We start from the raw sequence: 15262 nt of genomic DNA, 5'->3' as shown, positions 1-15262 counted from the left end.
TAATTACAACACAGTATGATGCGTCTACAACTGACACACCCTAACATGCTGATATGGTAAGAAAATACAGAATTTCTCATTTCCTTCCAAACTAGATTTGGTCCATGTGACATTAGTGTGTTTGGCTTACTTCATAACAGAAAGGACATTACCTTTTACCCTTTCCTCAGTGGATAGAGTGAGAGCCTATGTAATGCCACGACAGGCACATGCATCCGTATCCTGGCTCCCATCCCCCAGGGATGGGGCCTTACCTTCCCCCTCCCACCCTTACTGTCTGCAGTGAGCTGTAGCACAGGAGCTCTCACCCCTCGCCGCTGATTCCTGACAGTGTGGCTGTGCCTCCTTGCTGGGGGCAGCAAGAGCAGCCACCAGAAGTGGGACTTGGGCACAGGTGTGGTGTTCCATGGAATAAGTGGAACTTCCAATGGAATAGGTGCCCGTTCTGACTTCTCTTGCCACATCTGTTAATTTCGCTACAGACACACTATGTACTGTATATTTTCTTATAATATCAAAGTGAATGCATTGTTGGACACTGACAAATTTAATCTCTGGCCTATGCAGCTGCATACTGCAGGCGTTGAAAAAAAAAAGCTTAGAATGGTTCAGTACAATCGACAGTATATTTATACATTGTCTTGACAAAAACACAGAGATCGTTTTTGCTCAGAATTTCAAAACTTGACAGTTATTGGAAGGTAAAAAAAAAATCTCAGAAAGCTAATAACCACCAAAAGTATTTCCTGCGCTTTTTGTCATTTTACGTATTTTTCTTACCTTCTCAGTAAACATATTTTTCCAAAAAGCCCTTTGTTTTGCCTTCCACTCAGAAGTATCTAAAAAACAGAAAAGGCATTGAGTTTGCAATGGATTACAAAATACTGTCACAAGCTCCTTTCCCTTGTTTTGCCCCCTAACATCAGAAAAATCTTCTTTCTTGGAGTCTTTCAGGAGCTGTAATTCTTCTCACAAGCTGCTGACTCCCATCTTTCACAACTGCTGCTGAACATGCTTGCTCAGTCCTTGCCTTTGGCTTTTTAAAGGGGCATTGTACACAATATTGTGAAAAGCAGAATAGCAGAAGACAGGAAAGACTCTCCCTTCCCAATGTTTTAACACAGAGCGGCTGTGGCTGTTCTGAAAGTCTGCCAGAATGTCGGCATTTGTGCATGCATAGAAGGGCTTGGAGGTGAACGATTTACTGCTTTTTGGTTATTGACCAAAGTGTTACTTTTTCAATAACAACTAGGCCTCTGAATGCTCAAAAAAAGCAATACCAAGTATATACATACACATTTTTAATTAGTAAATCCTGCTCGTATTTCCCTAATAATGTCCGAGGAAAGCCCAAATGAGAATTTTAAATCCTACTCCCACAAGTCTCTTCCAAATTCAAAATTGCACCTCTGTAAAGCAAATCGATATTAGCAATACTCTTTGATGTAATGCAGTAAGAAATTGACATATATTTGTAAATTATTTCACTTGCAGAAGTACAATGACATACTTCATTTTCTTTCTGCACAATAAACATCCACGAGTCACTCATTAACAGCAGTGAGCTCACTTATGTCAATGATACACAGGCAGCTTTGAAAGAAGCCGGCATTTTAAGTGGCATGTTTAGAATTTATCTACAGTACTAGAAAATGTTGGTTTCTTCCCTGATTTCTTAATAATAAGCTACAGGCAGGTAGCATTCATTTGTTTTGATTCTTTTTTTTTCCCTCTGAAATTATTTATCATCTGGAATTCATTATATTTTAACTTGCTTCTTACAAAAACAATGCACTGCAGCCGGGAACAACGGTTCCACCTCATATACTCTTTGACCTTGTCTTTGTGGCCCTTGATCTTTCTGCAGGGTTTCTTTGGCTTGTGAATACCCAAGGCAAAACCTGACCTTAGCAAGGTCAAGACAAAAAAACCCGTACAGATCTCCCCAAGATCTGGAGTTCCCCCTCTGTGCCCACACTGGGAGTCACTCGAAGAAGTACATGATTCTTTCCTTGAGCTTTTATGACATTTAGCAGTGTAAAGAGAGTCAAAACACAGTGTGGCATCTTGGGAAACATGAAATGCATAAATACATAAACATTGAGACTTAGTAGTACAGTCCTAAACAGCTGACCACTTCATGAAACCTTTCATTGCAAAAAGCTTGCTTAGTTCATGTCTTCAGTACCCCCTGTTTTATATCGGTAGCCTGCAGGTTAGAATGATGTTTGCTTCTTTTTTGTACTGTTCTGATTTGGTGAAAGACATTTTGTAACAGCTCATGTTGCTGTCACATCTCTTAATATGTACAGTGCAGTACATTCTCTTTCACTTCACTGATCTGATATAACCTTTTACTTGGTGAAGGAGATACATGCTGCCTGTTATCCTTTCTTACACGAGATTAGTAAAGATATTTTGATTTATTCAGTTCATGTTTTATTTGGCTTTTGGTGATAATTCCATTTTATAAGCGCAGAGTATCATCAGTGGCTGTTACTAAGGTAAAAGCCAACCATTACTAGATCCTTCAGGCTCGCAAATTAACAGTTAACAATTAACAAGCTTTAAAAATCTCCATTCATATTCAGAGTTTTACATTCATTTCACAGACTGAGATGAAAGCTGCTTTTGAAGAAAATCATGACAGGGCTGCTGGATAATACATTAACTGCCCAGTCTTTCCCTGCGTATTTATAAAATAATCTGTGATCACTATACACAGATTTAAGCCAATGGCCATTCAAATACTGGGAAAGAAAAATATGAAACACACCAGCCTGTTGTCTCCTCTTGCAGTGTAACTCAAATATAAACCATTTTCCCCTCAAATGCATACACCCCTCTTACCTCACAGCCACTCTGTGAGGTAGTCTCACTTTTTGTTCTTTTACTAGCAGTTTTAGTGGTATACAGTGAAACCTCATGGGTTGTTTCCTTTTCTGCTTGCTACATTTCAGAAATAAAGCCATGCTCCTCCTCTGCTCAGCCATACATACACACAAATGCAGGGTGCCGGACCAGTTAGGCATACTTGCTTTCTTAATATTACCTTCTTCATAATGATTTTATCCCCCAAAGTAGAGAAGAGAAAGCAAAAGCAACCAAATAAAAGAGAGTTCATCTTTGTGTTACTGCAAATTCCTTCTATCATTTGGTGGCATATTCATAGCTCTGTAGCAATATAAAAAGCAAAGGAGCTCAGACTAATAAAACACTAACATTTCAGCATGGTGGTAGATTCACAGCTGACTGCCATATGCCGAGCAGAAAATGGCAGTGCAGTTACTGATTTTGGGTGGAACTAACCACACTGAACGAGGCTTGAAAATAGCTATTAAAGTTGCTGTCTTTCTTATCACTTGATCACCTGTATGTCATCTGTTTTTCTTGAACTGGTAATAAAGGGGTTGTGTTTTTATAGGAGAGAACAGTACTGAAACATTCTCCATTTTATAAATTACAAATTGTAAGATTTTTTAACATAGTTGTTGACAGGATCTAAAATTTACACATGCATATTTTAAGACATATTAAAGGGGCATGGGTTATCTGTCAGTACCAGACTTCATATGTTTTGCAACTAAAGAAAATAACTTTTTTACAAGACTTTTTTAAAAAAAGAACACACAATTTCCTTGTATAAATTTTGCTATGGGTGTAAAGTGTCGCTGTCTTTTATGAAGACACTGACTTTCCTGCAACAGCATGTGGTTTTGTGATGTAAACTGCTTAATCTGCCCAAGAGCAATAATGCTTTCTCGTGACTCTTCCTCCACCGCAGATTGTACACTCCACCTCAATGGACTGATTTTATTTACTGCTGAGTCAATATTTACCACTTCGCTATGGCCTGCAGTAGTTTTAATCCCTGTCTGAGCAACTGAATGGTACCAGGAGCTTTTTAAAGCATTTAGGCCTTAATCCTGTCATATTCAATGAGTTTATACTGAAAGTTAAGGGTGCTCAACACCCGAAAGTGCTAGAATGAAAGTCTGATTGCAGAAACCATGTGTAACAGAGCAGCTCTAAGAAATACCATGTACTTTTCCATTTAAAGTTTGATTCTTCTTGTAGCATAACATTTGTTTCTTCAATGTCATTATTGTCATATGTTAGTATTTCATTGCAGAGACTCATCAGAAAACATTATTGCTGTATAAAACACTTGATTTCACAGGTGAGAGTTGGCATAGGGAACAGCAAGGTTTCCTCATCTGTCCTAGCTCCTGTTAACAGGTGGAGTTGCAAAAGTGAATGTAAATGTAATGTGTAGGGGAAAAAAAGGGACTATGCAGAATAACCGCGGCAGACAAATATCTGTCTCAGGTGTTTTGATAAGATAAAGGGCTATCTGATGTTGCGGATAATCACACATCAATAGCTCTTTGGTGGAGCAGGCAGCAGCATCACTGAAAAGGGGGAATATATGCTTTCACAATTACTGGGGCAGGCGCCAGAGGCAGAGACAGCTGCCTGTGTGGTGGTTTATGTGGGAATGACAGCAGGGGAGATTTTCCTGGCATATACGGATGGTGAATGAGGAGGAAGCTGGACATATTTTATTTGCCTAGGCCTTGGTTATTACTGTTTATTGCTTGTATTGCAATAGTCGTATAGGACTTGACCAGGCAATGGGAAAATACTGTGCAAGGCAGGGCATGTATAAAACCTGGAAGATTAATTTTTCACAGTGTTGTTCTACCCCCACAGAGCAAGTAACAGGATATTTTCCATGCACATGTGAACAGAAGGGATCCTGTTGTACCAGAAGCACACACCTGAGAAGGCACCAAACCTAAGAGAAAGAGAGAAATGAAATAAAAACAGCTCTCTAGAAGCAAGTGTTCTGTTCTGCTTTGGTACACTAAATCACTTTATATATACAAACTCAGATCCAGGCATGGCTATTTCAGTCTTTTTTTCCACATTAAATACATTTTTTGTAAGCACTTTACTCTGTCAGGTTTTCAGGCAATGATTTAAAACCACAAAATCTGCCTGAACAACACTGATATTAAAATGCCAACAGGGCAAATAAAAAACAGCTGTGCAAAGCTTTATTCAATAAATACAGTTAGCTCACATGTAAAAAATTGTAATTGGTTGGGGTAGGCAGCTGTATGGTAGAGATGATGCCCTTAAACACATTTTTGAGGAAGATAAATAAATTTCTCTTCTGCAATTCCGGTGTCTTAATCTGTATGTTCACTGCTGAACTTCCATTCCAAAGGCAACTGTGATTCAGCGGCACTGATAAATAAAGTGTAGTGCTTTGTCAATACCAATGGCTACAAGGAATTTTTGTTCGAAATCTACATCAAGTATATTATCTCTATTTTTTCTAGGGGGCCTGGCAAATATGATTACAAGGCAAAAGAGAATCATTCTGTGTTTGCTTTTACATCATACTCTGTCTTCTTCTTAAATAACAATGGAAAGACACAGCCTTGCCTCAGGAGGGGAGAGCAATAAGATTGATAGTAATTGGATATAATCTATAATTAGGTTCTGTGTTTAAACATATCAGTCCAGAAAGGAAAATAATAAAAATAAAAAAATCAGCACGGAAAAGCCTAAAACTGGAAGTTCAGTCAGGGAAATTTCTTCCTGCTCTTGAATTCCCCATAAGGATTGAACAGTCTTGCTTGCCTTTTTGGGATTATGTGTGTGCACATGTGTGCACACATGTGCATCCACATGTGTGCGTTTTTGTGTGCAAGAGACTATGGATCATCACTAATTCATGTTACTCAGCGTGTTTTCAGAAAGCATAGCAATCAGCAAGCATTACCTGAAATATGAGGAGATAAAAATCTATAATTATTTAATTGCTAGATGATTAAACCAAAAGCTCATCACCCTTTGGTTTACAAGATTTTTACCATTCTGAGAATTCACACTGCTTTCATATTAGACAAGAAGAGGTGTCTAATATAAAGTGGATTTTTTTTCCTAGATGTAGCACTACAGTTTTTGCATTAACACAAAACGACTATCTGATAAATCAATATTTCATTATTTTAATGTGCTATATAATAAGCAACAGAAAATATGAGGCAATATATCAAAACCATTAAAATTGGAAGTTTGGTTTTGATCATAGGTAGATTAAATTTACTGTGACAACTGTAATTTTCCATTGAATAGTTGATACACATGTAATGGAAAATGAGTGTCTTCAGGAAAGTGCCAGTGAAATATTATATTTGGTTTCAGAACTGCTAGCATAGTTTTACAACTGTCATCTTCAATAACTTACAACCCCCTAAGCAAAAGAGGGCTCAAAAAAATTTTTAAAAACCCTCGAAGTCTTTAACAAAGCAATGTATCTGTTTTACAAAATTATGTAGGTACTTCTCGGGGGAGGGGGGTGAATGAAGTTCATATTTCATATTTTGTAATCTACATGTTAATTCTGACCTAGTTTTAGTTATAAAAACTTTGAATTTATGGAGTTCAACTTAAATGCTACCACTGTATTCTTTTTTATGAAGACATATTGTGTAAAGAACAAAAATGCATTTTATGTTTGTGAAATATTAATGGTTACAAGCCCACTTAGCATAATATTATATTAAATAAAATAATATAAATGGAAGAAATTTAAAGTTTCCTAAGAGAATGAAAGACGAGTGGATTTGCTGCACAACTGTATAATGTCCACTGGTCAGGTGACAGGAAGGAAAATGGAAATTAAAGCATAATGCAAACCATGCACTAAATGTAACAGCTGCTAATTTTATTGGTTTTTGGGAAATCTAATCAGAAAAAAATATCTACAAATAATTTAATTCCTTCCTAAGGCAAGTGATCTAAGTTTCAGTCAAGTGTGGATTTCAATTATTGACTAGAAGGAGGAACTGAGAGATGGACCTTGGAATTTTCCAAACCCTTTCACAGATAAATGTATACAAAATCAGAATATGATCCTCCTTTATGCAACCTATATAAGTGACATCTGGCTTAAGGGTGTGAAGCTGATGAATACTGAAGTATATAAATATTGATGGAACACCTTACCAGGCAATATTCCTTCGCGCCCACCAATGGAACGGGGTGGGAAGCTCACTAGTGCCCTCTAAAGATTGTATTTGTCAACTGTCTGTTGCAAATATTTGGCATTAGCTCCAGGAGGAGGCTATCACAAAGTACAGTGGACAGGAATAAACTAACTGAGTAAAAAGAACAGTGTGCCCCTTCTCTTCCATTATCATTCTTATGTGAAATATGTGAGCTCTTGGCCTACAGTGGCTGGGACACTAAATTTATTCACAGGTGCCATCATAAAGATACAAGTTTTTTTAAACATATCTTCCAGTGCTTTGCTGGCAGGCCCAGCTGTGGCAGCAGTCAGCAGCATAAACCTGCCTGTCACGTCTGTTCTGGCTCATACGCAGCTCTCTTTGTTGCTGCTTTCAGTCTCCTTATGAACCAGCCGTGGGCACAGGACAAGTCAGGTGATGTACAGATTGATAGAAACCAGATTATTTTACAGTTAGCTGCGCTCTATTAAAAACTGCCTACACTTCTCTACCTCCACGTAAAGTTTATTCGGTGCAGTGCACATGCTGAGCACCTGAAGGTGGTGTAAATGCACGTTCCCAATAATTGAACTTACTCATTCATACACCTTTCTGACTTTGCAGTGCACACATTGCACCAGCAAGATTTCTGTTGCGCTCTAGTAAACAAGCTGAGTGCAAACCAAGGTAACCTGAAGATAAACCCTTTACAAGGTATCTATGAATCTGTCACCTTTGTTCATATCAGCACAGATTTTTTTAACACAGAAGCTGTTTTATTAATTTTACAGCTGAGCACACAAAATTGATACATTATCACTGTTTTCCCTGTCTCTGTTTCATAACTTTGGGTGGCAGCACCATAACAAAGACCTTCGCTGTACGTGATCGCACAGATACACGATGGCAAAATCAGTGTCAGATGTAGCTGAAACTACAGAAGGCTCTAAAATGTGTAGCTTTGCATGATGTTGTGCAGCCACAAGCCACACTAACTGCAATATTTCTTTGGCTGTTAAGCAGCTTTTCTTTCAGCATTGTGTGGGGACATTGCTGTTGCTTTTGTGATTCCTTTTTTTTCCGTGCAGAGGTCACCTTAGCTAGCCTTGAACATGCAGGAGGTATATTCCTTCCAGCCTATTCACCACTCTTCAGTGAAGTGCATGCTGATCTTTCTTCCTGATCCCAGTGGAAGAGCACTGAGCCATCTTTTCTTATTATCTCACAGCAGTTCTTTACTCTGTGGGCCGCAGTGCTATAGCACGGGATTTTGAATCCCTCTGTACTCCAGATCATACTTGGCATGGGAAATGATAGGGTATGATTAGTTCAGGTCTGTTCAGTAAAGTGTTTCCATGTTCTCGAATACAAGCATATATATGTACAGAATTAATACTATGAAAAAAATAAAGCTTTATCTATTACTTCTATGCTTTGGATTTTCTCTTTTTCACAAAACTTTCCACATCTACAAGGAGTATATGGGCATGTTTCGAGATTCTTAAGGAAGCGGACCTGTAGCCTGACTCACAGTTCAAATGTGACCGAGCCCACTACTGCAGATGGGAGAGACTCGTGGATGGGACCTACAAAGGACAGGCTGTTGGGTTCCCAGTCTGCTCCAGCACTGTTTGCAAAGCCAGAGCACCACGACTAGTTCAGCCTAGACAAGAGGGTGCCTGGGGGCACCTAACAGCAGCTGCAGTGCGTACGAGGGGCTGTTGGGGAGCCAGGCTCCTCTCAGCAGGGCATGACATGAGGGCAACGGACAGGAGAGGCTGAGACTGGCCGTAAGGAAACCTCTCCCCAGGAGGACAGGCGAGCAGCGGCCCAGGGGCTGTGCAGGCTCCCTCCCTCCCTGAGCAGCCTGGTCTGACCCCACAGCCTACCCTGCTGGGAGCAACGTCTTGTACCAGGCACCTCTCGATACCCTCCTCACCTGGATTATCCTACGGCACTGTGGTCCTTTGAACTTAATCCTTGCTTGCTCTCAGTGATGGTGAGCCTTTCCTTGATATTATCAGAAAAATATTTAACCTTGCATTTTTATACTACAAGCACTTTCAATGTAAACTGTCTTGAAAGTCCTTAGGAAGTCATTCTAGAACGTGTTTGATGAAGCAGATCCCTAAGAGGCACTTCTTTCTTTCTCTCTCCTGCTTGCTGCAGCTGCTGACTCCTTTTTCCATGTGAGAGCTGGTAAAAACAGTTTTCTACACTTGTTCCACTTCACGTTTACTTCACTGCTACATGTTCCTCTTCGGCATCTCCCACTAAAGATAAAGAAAAGGGGAAATGGCAGCTTTTTCCTGAAAGATTGTAATAAAAACTTATGTTTCATAAGGTTATGAGCAGCTTCTTCAGCAACAATAGCCCTTTGAGCCTACCACATGCTGCTTGCTGTGCATGAAAATATCATCTTGAGGCTTTAGCATCCCGGAAACCCAGCCATTTTACTTTTCTTTGCATTTTTATGATGTTTTTAATTAATTGGGGTCAATTATACATTTTTGCTGTCTTAGTTAAAGAAAGATTTCTGGCTGCTATTTCATGTTAATTAACAGCTCTCCTGGGGACTGTCTATGTTTTAAGGCACTGTTCTGAAGTTCAGCAGAGCCAAGCTTGGATCGTTTGTCAAAGGCTAAACTTTGGAAAATCTGTTTGCTCTTTTATCACACTTTCCAGGAAACAGTTCAGTGCATAATATCTGGTATTTTATGTTTCTCTTTTAACACTTTAATCATCCACTACTTGTTTAAAATCCTGAACACTTGCAATAAACTATTGGTAGACACATCAATTTTAATATTTTGTATTTGACAAATATAGATTATGGTGTGCTGTGATATGATTTGTTGTCAGAGTCTCTGATAATGTAATTTCAGCCTAATGACACAGCATTATAACATCAGCTTTGCTAGAATGTACTTACTTTAGAGTTTGGCTTCTGCATGTCCAGAACGGAATCCATCCACTTAATTCATTAATTTAAATTAAACACTTAAATTAATCCAGTTTAAAAATTAGTATAATTTTTACAGGTTTTGTACTTCTTACATTTTTTTCTCTCTCTACAGGCTTTTCTTTTAGAATTTGTTACACCATATGACCTCTGCATATTTTACTGAATCCTGCTATAATACTTGTGCTGATGTCATTTTATTACAGTAAGTAATAAGTCATCAATTATATGTATCTCTGAATTGAGCTGGTAATAAGGGGCTCAGCGCGTACTTCCCTGGCTGCCTTACTGGGATGACCTTAATGAGTTTCTGCAATGTCTCATCTTTTGCTGTGACTGCTGCAAATTTCTTCCTCATTATTTCCGAGACTGGATAATCTAAGAAAATAATTTAGGTTATAAAAGCCTGTCATTTTCAAATACAATTGTCAAATACTTTTGAAAGCATCATCTCATCAGATGCTTCATTAATCTTTATTTCCCAGTTTACACCCTATTATTGAATCATCGAGTAAAAACCCCCAGTCATTGAATTTCAGGAGGCACGCCTGTTTATTTCTCCTTTCCTACGGATTTTCTGATTTGCTTCTACCACAAAGAGTATCTCAAAGAAATGTCACGTATTTGATTACCCCCCAAGCACCACAGTCAGAATCTGTCATCCCCTTTTCTTACATACCGTAACTAATAGGATCCTCTGTTCTTACTAATTACTTCTAGTGTAAAAGGGTGTTTACACTGTGCATGGAGTGTCTTTCTCATGACTAGGGGGGTGCTTCTGGGATGACGAATCCCTGGATGGTTACTTCGTATGCCACAGGGTCCACAGCCAGTTTTGTTCTGCTACTAAATATACATTGATAAAGATATACTATTTCCTCTGCTTCTTTTTCTCTTGACAACAAATTCTTGCAAAATGTTTACATCTTTTGGCAGCTGACACAGGATTTTTCAGGTGCTGGACATCATTAGCAGCTGTGCATATTCCTTGTTCCTGCTCTAGACTTTCTTCTGAAAAGTATTCCAGCTTTCCAAGCTCTTCTTTTGGAGGACAGTCTACTTACTGTAGTTGTATCTTTTCTCTCTAACATTTTATTTCTAGCCAATTTCTTTATTTCACCTAGCACACCTAGAGAGCTTGATAAAGGTTAGTCTGTATCTTCTACCAGTGTTTTCCACACTTTGTATTTTTGATTTCAATTTCTGCATATCATGTAGTATAATTAAGATAATTGTGAAGAATATGATGAATTGTGTCTGAATCATTAGTTAAAGTTCAGTCAAAAAATTCTTTAGAGTTCTGCTCCCTTCTGCAGTCTGATGTGAAAACGGCATTTTTTTCAAAAGTAGCTTTTCCTAGGTATGCAGTTATCCTTCAGCTTACTGTTTACAAAATCTCGTTATTTGCCTTCTTATCCTGATCTGTTAAAAACTCCAGCAATGTTCAAGAAAATCAGTAATTTCTATGAGTTTCCTTTCTCCTTGGATCCAGCTTGTTGAAAGTCTTTTCACCTTTTCGCCAGGATTCACAACACTGTGAGTAAGTTTTAAGGCTTCTATTTTATATTTTTTTAAATCCTAAAAGTTCTCTTGGAGGATCCCACTCTTACTGAACAGTGGTTGGGATTCCCCAGAGGTGGAGGGCTGAACTGGGACGTAGATTGGGAAAGGTTTAACGGCATTCTATCCAAATAGGAGGGTGGTGCATGTGGGCCACTGCCAGCCTTCCCAACATCTACACAGGGGGCAGAGCCTATGACAGTTCTGTGACAGCCTCTTCCTTACATATGCACTTCTCATAGTGGTTTTAAGCTAGTTTGAGATAGTGGCTTTTCAGACTATGCCAAATGACTAGTTCAGGGCAAAATCAGGTCTTGGTCTTGGAAAGAAAATTTTGCCGGTAGGCTCTTTGGGGTTCGCTGCTCCCACTGATTTCAAAACTGGCTCCAATTCTCCTCAGAACACACTCGTTACTGGAGTGTCTGCCCAACACCATGAGTGACCGTTCTCCTTCTTACCAGATAATACTATGAAATGCAAATACACACCTTAAATTCACAGCCAGGGTGTTCCTTAAGCAGGGACCTACCTTATAATAACCACATATCCCCCTGCCGCCTGTGTCCTCGTGCTATTGTTAATGATTTTGCTACCCTGGCATCTACAGTGCTCTATACAATAGCTTTTCCTTCTTTCTCTGACTTCCCCACCCCTCCTATGCAGCCTCATGACTAAAATAATCTACATTATGTGCCTGAAGGAACATATTTGGTGCCCTCACAGGCACCCTGTTTAGGGGTGTAAGCATACCCCATCACTCCATTTAACCTCCTCACAGCTTGCTGTCCTTGCAGAGGCAATGTCAGGGAGAATTAGTCCCAGCATCCTTCTAAGAAAATCCCTGTCATGACTTGTTGCAAGGCCAGAGGGGTTTTGTAGACTGCCAGAAGTCAGGATGTTGAAAGGATGAGGTTGCAGATGAAGGATAATATAGATGCCATGTCCTTGTCTGGGAACTGACCTAGGAAGTGTATTGCAGGGCCATTATGTCTATTGCATCAAGATTTCTACTGACATAATTATTTTAGGCATTGAACTTGCCTACTACATTATCTATCAAGCAGATGGTAAAGCTGCAGCAATACAAAATTATCTGTACTACCACAATTATTTACTGTGCAAGACCACTCCATGGAGTTCCGTATTTAGCTTATTTAGCTTTGTTCAAAGTCTTCCATAAAAGTTAAAACTTCTTGGGAAAAGAGATTCAGTCCAGTCTAAGGAAAAGGATTTGGTATGGCAAAGCATTCAAAATAGGCTAGTAGAAAGGAAACTGATTGCTCAGCAGAATAGAAAGATTTCTAAAATAAATAACACAGTTTATTTTTACTGCCTCTGATTTGGTAACTGCTGGAAGAAAAAGCATGGTTTGCCTTACAGTATTTTTTATCATATAAGCAACGCTTTATAGTGGAAACAAATCCATGAACTTCAACTTAACTTCCTAAGTGCCTGATATCATTAATTATATTGTCAGGATGAAATATTAGCAAGTATATTGCCAGAGTAAGCAAAACGACCAGGAGCAAAGCAAAACCAGAATCACAAACCCCAAGATGTTTCAGCAGAGGTCCCTAAGGGGGCATTATTACATCATGCATCACAGCTAACATTTTATCTGAAAATTACTTTAGTTGTTCATATGCATCCATTTAACAATTCAGGCTTAATCATAAGAAGAAATATAAACTAAAGTTATGGCTGTGATAGATACAGTCTGCCTCACCATGGAAAACAGGGACAAGGAACAGTACCTAAGAGCAGCAGATTTGGGACACTTACACAGTTAGATACAGAGTGAGAGGCCTGATTTGCCCTGTGACAGTGAGCAGGAAGCAACCAAGAAAGGTCCCGTCCAGGAGCAGCTGGCACCTGAATCATTCCTCTTAATACACTTGCTGGGACTTGCTAGCACAGAGGAGAAAATGATCTGCTGTGCTGAATGCTTTGCTGTCCAAGGCATAGTTCTGTTCAAAGTTCCTTCTGCTGGAGATAAGTGTCTCATAAACACACCATTCTTTACATGGCACATACTATTTTCTCCTCTCCTGCTACACAGGGTGAACTTCTGGCTCCATATTTGCCCCCTCACACTTTACTGTGGTCTGTATTCAAACCACAGTCTAGTCCTACAGTAGGGTGGCAGATATCCAGATATGCTATTTAGTAGTACTTCAGGGCTCGGTCTATAAATCCAGGACAGTTGTTCTGCATGAATACTGCTTTAGAAGAGGAGAGCTTTTCTGGCTTCCTGTATGCTTTTGCATCTGTCAATAATTTTCTTAAGTAGTCTAGAGATGAAATGGTGAGATGCTCAGATTTTACAGACTGAGACTTTTATTTTCTTGTCCTCTACAAGAAATTTCAGCTGAATCTCCAGTGCTATTGTTGTAACGAGGCTTTTGATCCATTTGATGTAGACTTCTCTAGGAGACTGTGTTTACAGAACCAGAAAAACAGATCCTATGGAATGTATTGTGCATCTGTTCTGTGAAACTGCCCAAAGTAAGCAATGGCAAGATGTTGCTAAGCACATGGGCATGAGTAAAGTTGCCCTGACATTTCCCCTCTGCATTGTCATGTTTTCCAAATGACCAAAACCTCTTGGGTTTAAAGAGAGAGGTACTTCTCCTTTTTGGAGGTGCATTCTTGTAGCCAAGAATAAATCACACTGGTCATCTCTGTTGGTTGCATATAGCAAGGAAAGGCGAACAAGCCAAATATTACATTGCAAGGCAGGTACAGTTTGGACTTTTTCATCCTTAAAGCTTTTTGCTTGTTTGTTAAGACCAAAATAATGCAGCTACACTTACTGTGGGAGGTGAGCTAAAGAAGAGGGAGTAGCTTCCATGTGTGGAACCTGCCTCCTTTGACTACTGAGGGTATGGCATATCATTACTGACACTGGAGCATGAAACACTAAATAAATACTGTAATTATGATGTTTGACCACATTTCCAACATGGGTTTGTGAAACATACTCAGATGATACTTTTGTTATGACTTTGGATGACTTGCTGATCTCAAAGCTTCTAAAGTGAGTGGAAAAAGGGCTTCTGACATCCCAGAGTGCCCCGTAAAAGTACAGCTGAACAGAACACTAACTTCCAGAGGCCTTTAATAAAAGCTCACAGTTAAAGATTTCAGTCAGTATTCCTTAACCAGTGCACCTGCAATCTCTTCTCTCCCTGTGAGACCTTTTATGCCACCTCTGCATCAGCAGTACAAGCTGATACAAGTGAATTCTCCGTACATGCTTGCCAGCTTCCAAGAGACATGTGACGTACAGGAGTCTCTACTGGGTAGTCCTGAAAAGAGAAACTGTCTAGTGTAGCTCTAAAGCTACAAAGCTGTGGAGCACATATTGACGTTTACTTACAGTATTTTAGCAGCTACCACTTCAAAGGCTATCTGTCTGCTGCTTATTTTAATCTCTCCATCACTGAATTTCACCTGTTTTAATTTGCACCTTTTCTTTGTATTTTCAACTGCATTTTACAGATAGCAAATTACATACACAGCATACAAAGATTATATGACCAACTATACTTGTATTTATACAGTGCATAGATTTTGATTTTTGAATCTGATTTTTTGGCAAGGATTTTCAAATTCGCATGAAGTTCTCAATTACCTATTACTGTAATGTGCTCCAGGTCATCAGAGTTGCAATCACAGGCTGCAGTTATGGGTTTAGTGATTATAATTACCTCTG

The sequence above is a fragment of the Phalacrocorax aristotelis genome, chromosome Z (genome assembly GCF_949628215.1).
Source record: "Phalacrocorax aristotelis chromosome Z, bGulAri2.1, whole genome shotgun sequence".
In the NCBI taxonomy this organism is placed as follows: Eukaryota; Metazoa; Chordata; class Aves; order Suliformes; family Phalacrocoracidae; genus Phalacrocorax; species Phalacrocorax aristotelis.
This window is presented reverse-complemented; position numbering follows the sequence as displayed.